Consider the following 16,269-nt stretch of genomic DNA (forward strand, 5'->3'; position numbering starts at 1 on the left):
AATTCTCCTTGATTTTAATGGTTTTCCCCCTGCTTTATGTCTCCTCTCCTCCTCCTGTCCAAATCCTACCTACCCTTCTAAAAGGAAGAATGGGTGGTTTTTGTTTTGTTTGTTTTTAAAATTCAGGGCCAGAGCTGGAAATGTTTTTTTTCCAGGAGTCTGAGAACTTACTTTTCCAATGCTGATGTTCCATGTCAAACTCCAGGCCTGCTAACACTCATATACAGAACTTTAAGGAGTTGAGCTGCATACCACTATAAAATAGCCACAAGAAATGGAATCTGCAAAGTGCCTCCAACCACTTGACCTTCCCTCTGTTTCCACTAGGCTCTATAGACCTGACTCTATGCCCATCTTCCTTCTCACCGCTGCTTCAGTCCTGGAGCTTTTCAGTTTCTGCAATAGGAGTGGTTTGGTCACTATTTACTGCCTCCCCCCCTTTTTTTGCCCTCACCACAGTTTCTCTGTCAGGGCTGGCAATTCTTTGTGTAGTCATGCCTACACACTCTAGTAGTCCAATAACTGCCTCCTGGGCCTCACAGAGTAGAGAAGTGGGCGTAACATGAAAAGGAAAGAGGATGGATTTGGGCTGTTGTTCTCACACGTGGATGTGAACTGAACCAGAGAGGAGCTTTGATTGCAATGGATTTCATCTATTGTGAGTATGGTATGGAGACTGGGAGCTGAGTGGTTGGGGTTTGGTGGAATGTCTGGCCTGCACTGAGGTACAATTGTTCAGGAATTCTGTTGCTAGAGAAAAATCCATCTATCAATTCATTTACAGGGTAAATATGGGGTATAAATGAATGGCAAGGCAGCTCAGATATGTGGGAAATAGTGGTGGAAATTCAGGATCAGATTAGGTTTACTTTGTTTAAGCACTACAAAATCAGAATGGCTGGGAAGTCATCCTGTGGCCATCTGCCAGTCCATCCATCTGTATCCAGAGAGTGCTGTTTCAGGTGACAGGGACCTGGGCTAGTGCTCTGATGGCCTTGGAAGCAAGTTCCTTCTTGTGTGGGCTTTTACTAGATTCCTATGGCCTCTGGGAACATGCCTGGCTGTGCCCAACCACCCTGACCATCTGAAGTTGGGAGATAAGGAAGAGAGGGAGGTTGAAAGTTTAGGGGAGGGGGGCGTTGGATCAGATATGTGAAGCATCCAGAGGGAAGTTGAGCTGCCAGCCCACCCATGTGGTCCTTGGGCAAGTCAGGGCTTGTGTAAAGAACACACAGACTCTATTTGGTGGCTTTCAGTCTGCCCCTTCATGCAGCCAGCTAGGTTTCACTTGATCCCTCAGTCCTGGAATCTAAGCCCAGGGCAGTGATATTTTGATCCTGTCTTACCCCAAACACTGGCCAAGGCAGAGGCAGCTGTGAGAACTAAGGGACAAGAAGAGGCCTGCCAGAAACCAGGCTGGGAAAGTAAAGATACCAAAGTCTGGATTGAACAGGTGTTGCGATGTCCTGCAGGGTGGCTAAAGCAGGAGAGCGGGGGCCATCTTCTCCTACATAGTTCTCCTGATACCTCATTCACCCCAACATAACTTTAATTCAACATAACAGATCCATTGAGTACCCACTCTGTATCACCATTATGTGAGACAGAGAAATGTTTAAGACATAGGTTGTGCTAACTGAGATCTGACAGTTTCAACATGGGTATAAGAACAAATAAATACAACACAAAATAGGCTTTAAAGGTTCAGTCAAAATGTTTTGAGGTTGTCAAGTAAGGGTTATATCAAGTTGAGGCAGGGGAAATCAGAAATGGCTTTTTAATTGTGTGGGGTTTTCTGGTTTTTGGCTTTTGTTTTTGTTTGTTTGTTTTTGTTTTTTTAATTTTAACACCTCAGGACTCCAGAGCCTGGCTACTTGAACTCAAATCCCACTGCCACCATTTATAAACTTGTGTGACATTGGGTGAGTAGAATTACTTCCCCCTCTCTGAACTCTGATTTACTCTAGGCTAAATAGATATAATAATAGAGCTTACTTCATCACATTTTTTGAGGATTAAATTAGTAAGCCCAGTGAGAAATCCATGTAAAATACTTGTACACACTTAGCACAGTGGCTGAACCAAAATAAGCACTCAATAAGTGTTAACTATTATTATTATTTAAGATGAAGCATGAAGCACAGATAGGATTTCAACAGGTGGAGTTAGGACAAAAAGCAGTCTAAGCAGATAAAACAGCTAGAACAACTGTTTGGAGGCAGGGAAGCTTGGAGCATGTAAAAAGAGCACTGCCTGACTGGATTTTAAAGTACAGTTAGGGGAAAAGTGGAAGTCCAAGTTGCCATGGTCCGATTGGGCAAACTGTGGAAGATTTTGGGTGCTATACTTCCTGTTTGATTCGACAGACATTGGAAAGGCATTGTAAGTATCTGAGCTAAAGAAAAAAAGTCAAATCTGTGTTTCAGGAAAAATAACGTGAGTTAACTGGATTGAAACCGGGAAACATGAGAAGTGGATAAACCAGATGCAGCAAGGGAATAAGTCTTTGCAACTGAAGTGGTGGGAGTGGGAATAGAAAGAAGAGAATGAATTTAACAAGGCATTATAAAACTTGAATCTACCAAACTTAGAAGTTGAGAAATTATATGTGAATAACATAATAGAAAGGATATATGCTTTCTGAACTAGACACAGCTCTGTATAAATCCTGGGTCTTCTGCTTACATGCTGTTTGTGATCCTAAACATATTATTTATCTGTCATTCATGACCGGCATTGCATTTCCATAGGGCATTTAGAAATATGTGTAAGGAGTGTGGTTTTTTGTGTGTATTTTGTTTTTGTTTTTGTTTTTCTTTTACAAATACTGAGGTACTACTGCATTTAGTGCCAACCAGTTTGATGCAACAAAGAACTGTTCCTTCCACACACTTATAATATCAGTAGTAAGCTCAGTGAGAAATGCTAAACTTCTCTGATCCTCCGTTTTCTATGCTGAAAGACATGGTTAGTAATACCCATGTTAGTTTTTTTTTAAAATATATTTTTATTGTTTTCAGAGAGGAAGGGAGAAGGAGAGAGAGATAGAAACATCAATCACTGATTGGCTGCCTCCTGCACGCTCCCCACTGGGGATCGACCCCACAACCCGGCATGTGCCCTTGACCAGAATCGAACCTGGTACCTTTCAGTTCACAGGTCGATGCTCTAGCCACTGAGTCAAACCGGCTAGGGTCCATGTTATAGTTTTGATGGGAGAATTAAAAGAGATTATCCCTGCAAAGTACCTAGAACAATATCTTACACCTAGGCTTTCAAAAATCATGCTTTTGCACCCGTTTTAAAACATCCATGATAGTCTCTGCTTTGTATATTTCCAAAGGGAGTGTACTTACTGATCTATGAAGTAATGCATTCCCTTCATGGAAAGCCTTGACTCTTCAAAAAGTATTCCTTTTGTTAAGTGGAACATAGTCTTCTTGTGGCTTTTACCCAGAAATCCTCATTCACCCTGGGGCCACTCGTGACCAGAAACCAGATCTTTCTGCATCCTCTATTCCAAGGTCAAACAGCCCAGCTCTTCCACCATTTCTCAATATGGCATGATGTCAAGTCAAATAAGACTCTGATGTTTTGAACTATATAAACTGGGGCAATGGTCACGATTTTGAAATGATGGGAAACATTGCAAAAAGAACAGGGTAAGTGAATATGACAAGTTGCTTTGTAATATACTATTTTTTTGTAATATGATATTTCTTAAGTTACTGCTTATATGCCAGTTGACTTAAATCCATCATCCAAATGACACCTCATCCCAGCTGCTTTTGTCTTAATTTTACCAGTGGCCAAACAGGCCCAGAGAAAATGAAACTTGCTAGAAATTGTTTAATTTAGTCAGGGTCTGAGCCAAATTGGAAGCCATATTTTTCTTACTCCCAGGCCTGTGTTTGTATGTATGTATGTATGTATGTATGTATGTATGTATGTATGTATTTTATTTCTTATGGCTCATTGGATTTAAGGTGCAGGCTGGGAAATTAGGCTAACTTTGGCAGTGCAGAAGGGATCCTCTAATTACCTAAATGAATTTTTCCTTCTTTGAAGGAACTGATTTAGAGAAGCTCTTTATGGGAGACAAAAGTCCCTGTTCCCTGAGGAGAGTCAAGCACTTCCTCTCTCCCTGAGAACACAAGCCAGGCGAAAAACAAAACAAAACAAAACAAATAAACCCTACTTTAGATGTCTTCTTGAGATGCTCCACCTAAATTCCTCCTGCAGAGGGGGAAAGGTCTTTTGTAACCATTCCTCAGAACTGAAGCTTGGTATTAAAAGAGACGCAATTTTTCTCTGCTTTTTCTGGAAGCTAGCCCCATTCATCAGTTCTCCCTTCAGGTTTTTAATATGAGGGTTGTGAATCAGTTTTACCATCAGTCTGTAAAATAGAAGAAATATTCTGTGCTCATGTGAGATATTAGGATGGCTAAAGTTTATCTTGGATTAGAATTAGCTGTAATTGTTTTCTGACAAGACTATCATTTCCTAAAGGTAAAGAAGATGTTTTATCCAGCTTGGATTTTTCCTCTTGTCACCACATCCTAATAGAATGACTACAATAAAAGGTTCTTGCCAAGTATTTTTGACTGTCAGATAGCCATTCTTCCTATCCCTGGGTGACTACAATTATGTTATCTCTCAAATGCACCAAAAATACTTCATAATATTCTACAAAAAAATGAATTGGTGGAATCAAAGAGTAAAACATTTTCATTTTTAGTAGGTTGTTAGTCACCATGTGGATAAGCCAAGGGGAGTGGGCAACACCATTTCTTTCCATGGGCCACCTCTCCTGACCTAACCCTCCCTTTGGAATTGTTCCTGTTGAGGTTAAAATAAGCCAAGATTAGGCTTTGGAAGTACAGAAAAAAAGAGAGAGAAGCTAGAGCCTTGGTAATATATTCACTGAGTAAAAACCAATCAGTCCTGAATTTGGGCCTACCCTTCTCTTTAATTATGGGAAATAGACAAGCTTCTGGGCCCTGGTTTTGTAGATTTGGATTCTTGTCCTGGCTCTGCCACTAGCCAACTATGTTACCTTGGGAAATTTTTAGCCCTTCTCTAGGCCTCAGTTTTCCCATCTGGATCATCATAGAATATGATTAGATTATTTATCTTGAAGAATCCTTTTGGGATTCCATGACAACATGTTTTCAATTATCTGATGGTTTAAAGTTTTAACTAGTTCCTGAAGAGAAGAAAAACCATAATGAAATGTGCTGTCTTGTAAGTCTGATGTGGCTGTTACTGAAAGAGTTCAAGTAGATCTGGGTGGTATTTTTATTTGGCAACATGAAGTGGAACTAAGATGAGTTTAAACTCCCTTCTAACTCCAAGATTGTAAAATTCTGTATATGTGCGCTTACATATGAGATTGTAGGCTTCATATTATATCAGTTTCATCTTTCCGCCACTACTCTGCCAAGTCTTATACCTTTTTTTTTTTTTTAACTTGGGCATCCTAAAAAAAATGCAAGGAATATTTTAGTATCAGTTTCCAATCATGTACAGGCAAACTTCATGCTATGGACTGATTCTCCAATACAATTGGAAGAATAAATGGCAAATGCCCATCCATTTGTATGTCTTCTTCTTTAGCATATTTCATTTCCTGGCCTATGAGGAAGGGCGAGTATACTTGATAGAATTTAGGCTGCTATGGGAGGAAAAGCACTATTCTTATTGACATCTTCAAAAAGATGCAGCTATTCCAGATTTCTTGGTAAATTGAACAGGGTGGAGAGAAGGTGGGGCAGGACCAAAAAAAAAAAAAAATTAACAGAAGTCAGAAATTAGTGTACATGACTGAGTTTTATTCAGTCCTGTGCCCTGCAAAAGAAAAATCATACCATGAACTCAACTTCCAGCTGAGACAACTTAGCCAAAAACATTACTATCTTGGGAAGTCAATTAATATTCACTCCCAGTGCTAACTAATTTTTGATGATACCATAATTTCATAGTATCTTGTCATGATTGGTACATCAATAAGTTAATCAGTTTGGCTAGGGCCAACCAAAGCAAAGCAAGGGATTCAGGTATTAGCTGAGTGTTCATCTGGCCTGTGTATTGTCTCCAATGTCCTTTGCTCAACAGGTCTGAGTGGGATACTACCAACAATCATAGCAACCTCTTCCATGTGTAGCACAACCCAGAGTTTCCAGAGCACTCTCACATACATTATCTCATTTTCTCTTGAACATAATCCAGGGGAGTTTCTGTTCCTTTGCTCCCACTTAGGAAGACTGTTTCAACAATCATTAAAATGTTTCCCATCATATTCAGCCCAAAGTTTGCTTTCATTGTGATATCACTATAGTCTTGGCTACACAGTATTTTTTTCTTCTCCCTTGCACAATTATTCCTCAGCCATTGCCAGACATTTACCAAATATTTATATACTTTTTAGCTCTTTGTCCTCCTCAATTTAGAGTCTTTTAAGTTATGTTTATTATTTTAGGTTTGTACTTATTTGATAGGAATGTGTGTGCTCACACATGTTTTGAAGGAGAAAGAATTTAACTCATATGGTTAGCATTTATTTTTGGCTCAATGGAAATGGCCCAGTTCAATTGGTTATTAATTGCATTTGTACAGTGACAACTGCTTTTAATATTTTTTTTCTTTTTCTACCCCAATGTTTTTATCATTATCTGTTGCTCTGTATACTCAAATAAAGAACAAGGTAAATAGGTGAAGCTCCTTTAATTTTGCACAGCTTCCGTCATTCTCCTCTGTTGATATATTAATCCTGACATTCCTGGAGCAGATGTTGCTATCACTATCAGTTGAAATTATTTAGTCACTTTGGGACTGGAAAAAGAAGCTTGTTATAAACTGTAATAACCATCTGTGGTTTCTGAATAGTTTCTATTCCATCACATATAATATACTTGAACATCATCCTATCTAATAAAAGAGAAAGATGGTAATTGGCGTATGACCGCTACCCTTCCCATTGGCTAATCGGCGAGATATGCAAATTAACTGCCAGCCAAGATGGCGGCCGGCAGCCAGGCAGCTTGAAACTAACAGTAGGCTTGCTTGCTTCAGTGACGGAGGACTCCAACGTTCCCGGCCTGCCTTGCCGGCCTCTGAACTTGCAGTTTGAAACATAGTTACAAATATAGAAGCTAAACAAAACCCCAGAAACCTGCTTTCAGTGAGCCGGGATCTCAGAGCTGGAGTTGATACAGAGTTTCAATTATAGAACCGAAACAAACCAGATACCTGCTTTCACCTGCGGAGGCCTAAGAGCTGGAGCCTCAGAGCTAAAGCATGCCCAGAATAAAAAACAAGAAAAAAAGGAGCAGTTGGGAGCTTCAGTCACCCATCAGCCTGAAAACAGCCCTCAGCCCCTCACCCAGGCTGGCCAGGCACCCCAGTGGGGTCCCCCACCCTGTTCCAGGACACCCTTCAGGGCAAACCAGCCAGCCCCACCCATGCACCAGGCCTCTATCCTATATAGTAAAAGGGTAATATGCCTCCCAGCACTGGGATCAGCAGAGCCAAGAGGCCTCCTGGCACCGGGATCAGCATGACAGGGGCCAGCTCCCAAACCCCCTGATTGCCCTGTGGCTCTGTGTGTGACAGGGGGCAGGGCCACAACCTCCCTATCCACCCTGCTCTGTTCGTGACAGGGGAAGGCGCCCCAGCCTCCTGATCAGCCCTGCTCTGTGCCTGATATGGGGGATCTCCCCAACCCCCTGATCGCCCTGTGGCTCTGTGTGTGACAGGGTGTGGCGCCCCAACCCCCTGATCGGCCCTGCTCTGTGTGTGACAGGGTGTGGCGCCCCAACCCCCCTCCCCATGGGACCTGCTCTGTGTGTGACAGGGTAGAGCCATAACCTCTCCATCGGCCCTGCCCTGAGTGTGAGAGTGGCGGCGCCCCAACCCCCTGATCGGCCCTGCTCTGTGGGTGATAGAGGGCAGCGCCCCAACCCCCCCCATGGGCCCTGCTCTGTGTGTGACAGGATAGAGCCATAACCTCCCCATCAGCCCTACCCTGAGTGTGACAGTGGCAGCACCCCAACCCCCTGATCAGCCCTGCTCTATGGGTGATAGAGGGTGGAGCACCAACCCCCTAATCCTCCCTGCTCTGTGTGTGACAGGGGGCGGTGCCCCAACGCCCCTATGGGCCCTGCTCTGTGCGTGACAGGGGGCAGCGCCCCAACTCCCGGATTGACCCTGCTCTGTGCGTGACAGCAGGTGGCACCGCAACTTGCCCATCGACCCTGCCTTGAGTGTGACAGGGGGCGGTGCCCCAACCCCCCAATCGGCCTTACCCTGAGCGTGACTGAGGGTGGCATCGCAACCTCCCAATCCGCCCTGCTCTGTGCATGACAGGGGGCGGCGCACCAACTCCCCAATCAGCCCCGCTCTGAGCCCGACCAGGGGCTGCACCTAGGGGTTGGGCCTGCCCTCTGCCACCTGGGAGCAGGCCTAAGCCAGCAGGGCGTTATCTCCCGAGGGGTCCCAGACTGCAAGAGGGCACAGGCCAGGCTGAGTGACCCCCACTCCCTCCCGAGTGCACAAATTTTTGTGCACCGGGCCTCTAGTATGCTTATAAAATAAAATAAAAATAATGCATCCCAAATCCTGATGCTCCTCCACTTCCATGTACCAACAACTGACAATATTACTCACCCCTTAATTCTTTTTTTTAAATCAAGAACATTCTCTTATATAAACACAATGCAAATGTGACAAAATCAGGAAATTAACATTGATAAAACACTGTTATCCAACAGACAGACATTATTCAGATTTCACTCATTGTCCTACTTGTCCTCTGTAGGAAGAATTTTTCAAGTTTAGGATCCAAACCAAGATCACCTGTTGCATTTCAGCTGTCATGTCCCTTTAGCCTTCCTTCATCTGGATCAGTCTTAGTCTTTCTTTGTCTTTTCAACTTTGACACTTTGAAGAGTGGGGCCAGTTGGTTTGTAGAATGTCCTTCGAGTTGGGGTTGTCTGATACTTCATTAGATTCAGGTTATGCACTAGGTGGCAGGAATACCCCAGAAGTGACACTGTGTTATTCTCATTGATCCTATTGGGTGGCAGTCAATTGTGACATGTTCCCATATTGTTAACTTTGATTGGCCTGGGAATGTCCTCCAAGTCCTCCTCAATTTAGAGTCATTTAAATTATGTTTATTTTGTCCTCTGTTAGAATGTCCACTACTGTAAAGTTACTATTTCCCCTTTATAATAAACTAGAGGCCTGGTGCACAAAAATTTGTGCACTGGCGGGGGGCCTGGGGGATGTCCCTCAGCCCCACTTGTGCCCTCTCACAGTCTGGGACCCCGCGGGAGATAACGCCCTGCAGGCTTAGGCCCGCTCCCTGGTCGGGCTCAGAGCAGGGCCAATTGGGGAGTTGGGGCACCACCGCCTCTCATGCACAGAGCAGGGAGGATCAGGAGGTTGCCATGCCACCCCCAGTCATGGTCAGGGTAGGGCCAATTGGGGGGTTGGGGCACCACCCCCTGTCACACTCAAGGCAGGGTTGATGGGGAGGTTGCGACGCCACCACCTGTCACACACAGAGCAGGGCCGATCAGGGGGTTGGGGCGCTGCCCCCTGTCACTCACAGATCAGGGCCCATCAGGGGTGTTGGGGAGCTCCCCCCTGTCATGCACAGAGCAGGGCCAATCAGGGGGTTGGGGAGCTCCCCCTGTCACGCACAGAGTAGGGCCAATAGGGGAGTTGGGGTACCACCCCCTGTCACATACACAGTGGGGCAGATCAGGGGGTTGGGGCGCCGCTCCCTATCACCCACAGAGCAGGGCTGATCAGGGGTTTGGGGAACTCCCCCCATCACACACAGAGCAGGGCCCATGGAGGGGTTGGGGTGCCACACCCTGTCACACACAGAGCAGGGCTGATCAGGTGGTTGGGGCGCCTTCCCCTGTCATGAACAGAGCAGGGCAGATAGGGAGGTTATGGCCCCGCCCCCTGTCACACACGGAGCCGCAGGGCGATCAGGGGGTTTGGGTGCTGCCCCCTGTAACGCTGCTTCAGGGGCCAGGAGGCCTCGCAGCTCTGCTGATCCCATTGCTGGGAGGCCTCGTGGCTCTGCTTGACACTGGGGCAGTGAGGCCTCACGGCTCTGCTGATCCCAGTGCTGGGAGGCATATTACCTTTTTACTATATAGGATAGAGGCCTGGTGCTTGGGTGGGGGCCGGCTGATTTGCCCTGAAGGGTGTCCTGGATCAGGGTGGGGGTCCCACTTGGGTGCCTGGCCAGCCTGCATGAGGGGATGATGGCTGTTTGCAGCTGGTCACACCCCCTTCAGGGTGGGGGTCCCCACTGGGGTGCCTGGCCAGTCTGGGTGAGGGTCTGAGGGCTGTTTTCAGGCTGGCGGGTGACTGAAGCTCCCAACCTCTCCTTTTTTCTTTTTTTTTATTCTGGGATTTATTTACCTTCTAGGGCTGTCACTGGAGCTGAGAGCCAGCTTTAGCTCTGAGGCTCGGCTCCAGCTCTGAGACCTTGGCTGCTGAAAGCAGGTCTCTGGGTTTGTTTGGATTCTATAATTGAAACACTGTTTCAGCTCCAGCTCCAAGGCTGGCTGGCCGAAAGCAGGTATCTGGAGTTTGTTTAGCTTCTACATTTGCAACAATGTTTCTTAGACTGCAGCTCAGAGGCCAGCAGCGGCAGGCGGGAACATTGGCTTCCTCCATCACTGGGGAAAGCAAGCCTCCTGTTCGCTTCATCTGCCTGACTGCTGGTAGCCATCTTGGTTGTCAGTTAATTTGCATATCTCGATGATTAGCCAATGGGAAGGGTAGCAAAGTTACGGTTAATTACCATGTTTCTCTTTTATTATATAGGATAACTAACCTGTGGGGAGATTACTTGATGTTATGTGAATACCCTGTTCCTTATAATAGTTGATGGCTCTTGTTTGAGTCAAATTACTATGGTGATTGCCAGATAGTGATTTTTAAACTCTATCATTCCTTCTGCATTTATTACTTAACATTTTTATGTAAGGACCTTTCCTTCTCCCTTATTTTTTTTTTTTACTTCTGTCAATATGGGTCCATGGATTATGATTTTATTCAATGGGTTATAAATTAATATCATTAGTTATTTTGATGCTTAAATTGTCCCAGGTTTGGCCAGTGGGAGCTTTTTCAAGCTGGCTTCCATACCTGTCATTCTTTACGCATATTCTTACTTCTGGAACAAGATAGTCCAAGATCACTCTCCCATCCCTAGCCCTGGACTCAGCCATTTTGGTAAGGATCCCTGATTTCTTTTAGTGTGGACTGGTATTAGAACTCAAGATCTGGAAGCTATGTGTGCTCATCATTACTGAGGTGTCCTTGCTCATGTCCTTCAGTGGAAAGATGGGGAAAATAGCTATTTCATACCATTCTTGTCTTTCACCATTTTATATTTTTAGTTCCTTTCTCTAGCCATGAGAAGCCTGGCTTCCAACAAAAATCAATATATTTACTCCTTTTCTCAATTCTACAATACATGTAAGCTTGTTTCAGAATTACTAAAATCATGCCATTATTAACAATAAGCCTACTAACCTGCTTCTGATGGCAGAGTTGGGCCTGGGACCACACACCACAAAATTTACAAATATGGGGACAGGAAGAATGTGAAATGTTTGATAGATTGGAAACAGGTTATGAGCAAGATAAATCTGGGATAGGAGTGGCCCTGGGCAAGGCCAGTAAAGCAAAGGCTGAGAATAAGTACCAAATGAAAAAGGAACATTTGGATTACAGGCCAAATATCTATAAATGATGATGATGTTATACAGATTAGAAGATTGATTTTCAAGGCCAGGCTGAGCAATTGCTTAATATTTGCCAGTCCTGTGCAAGGGGTACTGAGTAGGCTCATAGAAGAAGAATGGGCAGGGTATGGACCAGCTGTTGTATTTCTACCTTCTTTATTCCCACACCTCTTTCACTGCCCAAACAAAGCAAATATCTTCCCTTAAGTCCTAAATTCTTAATTTAGCCTTGTCATCCTGTCCAGCCCACCTGTCCTAGATAGAAAGAGCATGTTTCACCTCACAGGCATGTGCAAGTTGAGAAGAGCAGCAGCCTCAAGCTGTGGCAAGAGGCAGCTGCAACCAAGAGCAGCTTGAGTACCTTATATCCAGCAAAAACTTGGCCAACAGCAATAATTCAGGGCACAGTGAGCTAATGTGGGGATTATTACTAACTAGAGGCCTGGTGCACAAAATTCATGCATGGAGGGGGTGGGTCCCTCAGCCTGGCCTGCACCCTCTCCAATCTGGGATCCCTCTGACAAACCACTGGCTCCTAACCGCTCACCTACCTGCCTGCCTGATGCCCCTAACTGCTCTCCCTTCCTGGCCTGATCCGTCTAACTAACTAACTGCTCTCCCCTGTCAGCCTGATCCCCCCAACTGCTCTCTCCTACTGGTCTCACTGCCTTAACTGCCTATCTGCGCTCCCCTCATGACCTGATTCCCCTAACTGCCTATCTGCTCTCCCTTCCTCTCCATGCCCATCAGACCTCAGCACAGGTGTGTGGAGAGCTCTCCGCCACAGCCCTGCCCCCATCCAGATTGGTCGTTACATGATGGCTTCCCAGCCAATTTGCATATTCCTCTATTATTAGTATAGATGTCAGCCACATTGCTTTTCCTCTTTTCTGTATACTTGCATTCTTACTCTTCTAAGTTATTTTTGGGTCAATCAGGACAGGTGGATGGGCAGGAGAGCTGCCACATGACAGAGATAGGTGAAATAAAGAGACCCTAATAATTTTGCCATTTGTCAGCCTCTTTGGTAAATCCAATCAGAATACCCAAGTAACACTTAACTATCATCCATGTTGTAGCATGTATCAAATACTTCATTCCTTTTTCTGGTTGATTAACATTTCATTGTATGGAAAGACCAAATTTTGTTTATCCATTTATTAGTTCATAGACACTGGGTTGTTTCTACTTTTTGGCAATTATGAATAATGTTGCCAGGAATATTAATGTACATTTTGTGTGGATGTAAATTTTCAATTCTTTTTGAATGTACACCTAAAAGTAAAATTTCTGGGTCACATGGTAACTCTGTTTAACATTTTGAGGAACAGCAAAACCATTTTCCAAACTGTAAACCACATTACATTCTCACCAGCAATATATGAGGGTTTCAATTTCTAAGCATTCTTGTTAATACTTAATCACCTTCTGTTTTAATTATAGCCACTTTAGTGGGGTAAAGTGGTATTTTATTGTGATTTTTATTTTTTGTTATTCTTATTGTTTACTAATGATGTTGAGCATGCTTTCACATGTATTGACAAATTATATATCTTCTTATATTAATGTATGTTCAAATACTTTGGCCATTTTAAAATGGGTTATATGCATTTTTTATTGTTGAGTTGTAAAATTTCTCTATATATTCTAAACTTAAGTCTGTTATCAAATGTCTATGGTTTACAATTTTTTTCTCCCATTATGTGGGTTTTCTTTTCATTTTCTTGTGAGTATCCTTTGAAGCACAAAAGTTTTAAACTTGATTAAGTATAATTTATCTATTTTCTTCTTTTGTTTGTGCTTTTGATGTTTTATCTTAAAAAAAAAAAAAGCATTGCCTAATCTATGGTCACAAAAATTTACACCTATAGGAAAAAAATCTAAACAGTATAAAGATTTTTGTTTTGTTTTTTATTTTTATAAATATTTTAGCCAAGATTTTTGTTTTCTTATAAGAAAACTTATTGGAATTTTATAGTTTCATCTTTTACATTTAGAGTTTTGTTCTATTTTGAGCTAATGTTGTGTATGGTGTGATATTCGGGTCCAATTTGATTCTTGTGTTTACTTTTTTTATGTGGATAGCCAGTTGTCTCAATATCTTTTTTTAAAGCCTATTTTCTCCCATTGTATTGTATTGGCACACTTTTTGAAAATCAATTGAGTGTAATGTAGCAACTTTATTTATGGTAGCCACAAATTGGAAATAGCCCAATGTTCATCAATCAAGAATATATATATATATATATATATATATATATATATATATATATATAATCTAATAATAGACAAACATGGTAATTGACAGTACCTTCACTATGTCTCCCATTGGCTAATCAGCATGATATGCAAATTAACCATCAACAAATATGGCGGCTAATTTGCATACCGCAGGCAGGGCAGGCCAGCGCGAGCTGCCATTCAGGCCCCTGTGTACCGTCTAAGCCCCACCCCCAGCCGGTACCCCCATGTGCGCCCCGGGCGGGTTGGGGCTCAGGCAGGGCACGGAGCGATGGCGATCCATCGCTGTGGCCCTGCCTGTGTGTGGCCCCGGCGCAGGGCTCAGGAAGCGCCATCAGCAAAGCGGGATGGGGATTGGCGAATGGGCACAAGGCAGACTTCCTGGTCCTTCCCCTCAGCTGGCAGGCTCCTATCAATCTTCAGTTTCTACTGAAAGGAATGTGGCGCCTCTACTGCGCAGCCTCCCAGGACTTAGACTCATAGGGTCTGGAGTAGAGACTTCAACAAGGACTTCAGAGCCTGCTCAGGGGAATAACTGCCACCTCCCTACTCCACAGCTGCTTCTGTGTCTGCAAGAAACTGCGCATGCTCCTCCCTGTGACATGGGCGGGGCCAGAGCCTGAGTTGAGCCATTCCACCATAGCGATAGCAGCTGGACCAGTGCAGGGATGGAGGGAGGGAGGGCTGAGAAGGAGCAAGGGGGAAGCCCTGGTTCCCTGCTCCTCTTCCCACAGGCATGGCCCTTGCTGCTGTTATGATAAAAGGAGTTCTGTTTTTCTAACTCTGTCTGGGTAAAGGAAACAAGTGTCTGTTGACTTCTGGTCTTCTCTCAGAGCTGCCAGTTAATCTCTCTGGATGCATCATATCCAACCTCCAAAGGATCCGAGGAGCAGGATCAACTTTCGTTCCATAGTTAAGGAAACTGACCAATAAACACATGTGTCTCATGCATCAGTGTCAACTCCCGCAGAAATCTCCGGGTAATAACTCAGATTCTATATCTAAGGGTATATTTTCTTCTGTTTTAATGTTTAATTCAGTCCCAGGAATCAAATAATACAATAAAGAATAAAATGAGTTCAGAGGGCTCAGCATTGTATTCCCAGGGCCTTTGGTCCCACACAAACTGCAGAACTCAGTTATCCTGAGATGAAAGGAAAGGAAAGAGAAACGTGAAAGGTTTCTCAGCTCAGTCACAGAGACATCTCATAACCACATATTAAGGACACGACATTAACTTAGGTGTGGAAAGGACACAAATGGAATAGAAGATGGAGCCATCTGGAGTGAGCAGGCCAGCAGGGGGGCAGTTGGGGGCAAGCAGGCCATCGGGGGGGGCAGTTAGGGGAGAGCAGACTGGCAGGGGGTAGTTGGGGTGAACACACTGGTACAGGGGGAAGTTGGGGTGATCAGGCTGGCGGGGGGGCATTTGGGGGCAAGCAGGCTGGCAGGCAGAGTGGTTAGGGGCAATCAGGCAGGCAGGCAGGTGAGTAGTTAGGAGCAAGCAGTCCCAGATTGTGAGAGGGATATCTGACTGCCAGTTTAGGCCCGATCCCTGTAAACTGGCAGTAAGACATCCTTCCAGGGGCACCAGATTGGAGAGGGTGCAGGCTGGGCTGAGGGACACTCCCCCCACCCCAAGTGCACGAATTTTTGTGCACTGGGCCACTAGTATATATGTAAAAGGCTAATATGCAAAGTGTCCCCTCAGGAGTTTGACCAGGAGACTGGGAGTTCGATCACTCACTATGATGCGTGCTGACCACCAGGGGAGGCATAAAATGAAGGAAGACCCCAGCTGGTAGCTGGAAGGAAGGCCCCAATCGGCCCTGATTACTAGCCAGGCCTAGCGACCCTATCCGTGAATGAATTTCATGCACCGGGCCTCTAGTATAAATATATTATGGAATATCCATATAATAGGTTACCACACAGCAAAAGTAAGGAACAAATGTTGCTACACATTCAGTGGGTAAATAGCATAGGCATTACTTTGAGCAAAGAAAGCCAGAAACAAAAGAGTGCTCTTGTATGAATCCAATTTATATGAAGTTTAAGGACAGGTAAAACTAATAATGGTGATAGAAGCCAGAATATAAATTACTGGGGAGAATGTGATGGTATTGACTGGGAAGGGCCATGAGAAGTACTGCTAAGGTAATGGAAAGGTTCTATATCTTTATCTGGATAATGTTTATATGAGTGTAAAGATATGTTAAAATTTTATACATCTGTTTATATTGCTGAGTTA

The sequence above is a fragment of the Myotis daubentonii genome, chromosome X, assembly GCF_963259705.1.
Source record: "Myotis daubentonii chromosome X, mMyoDau2.1, whole genome shotgun sequence".
NCBI classification, from domain to species: Eukaryota; Metazoa; Chordata; class Mammalia; order Chiroptera; family Vespertilionidae; genus Myotis; species Myotis daubentonii.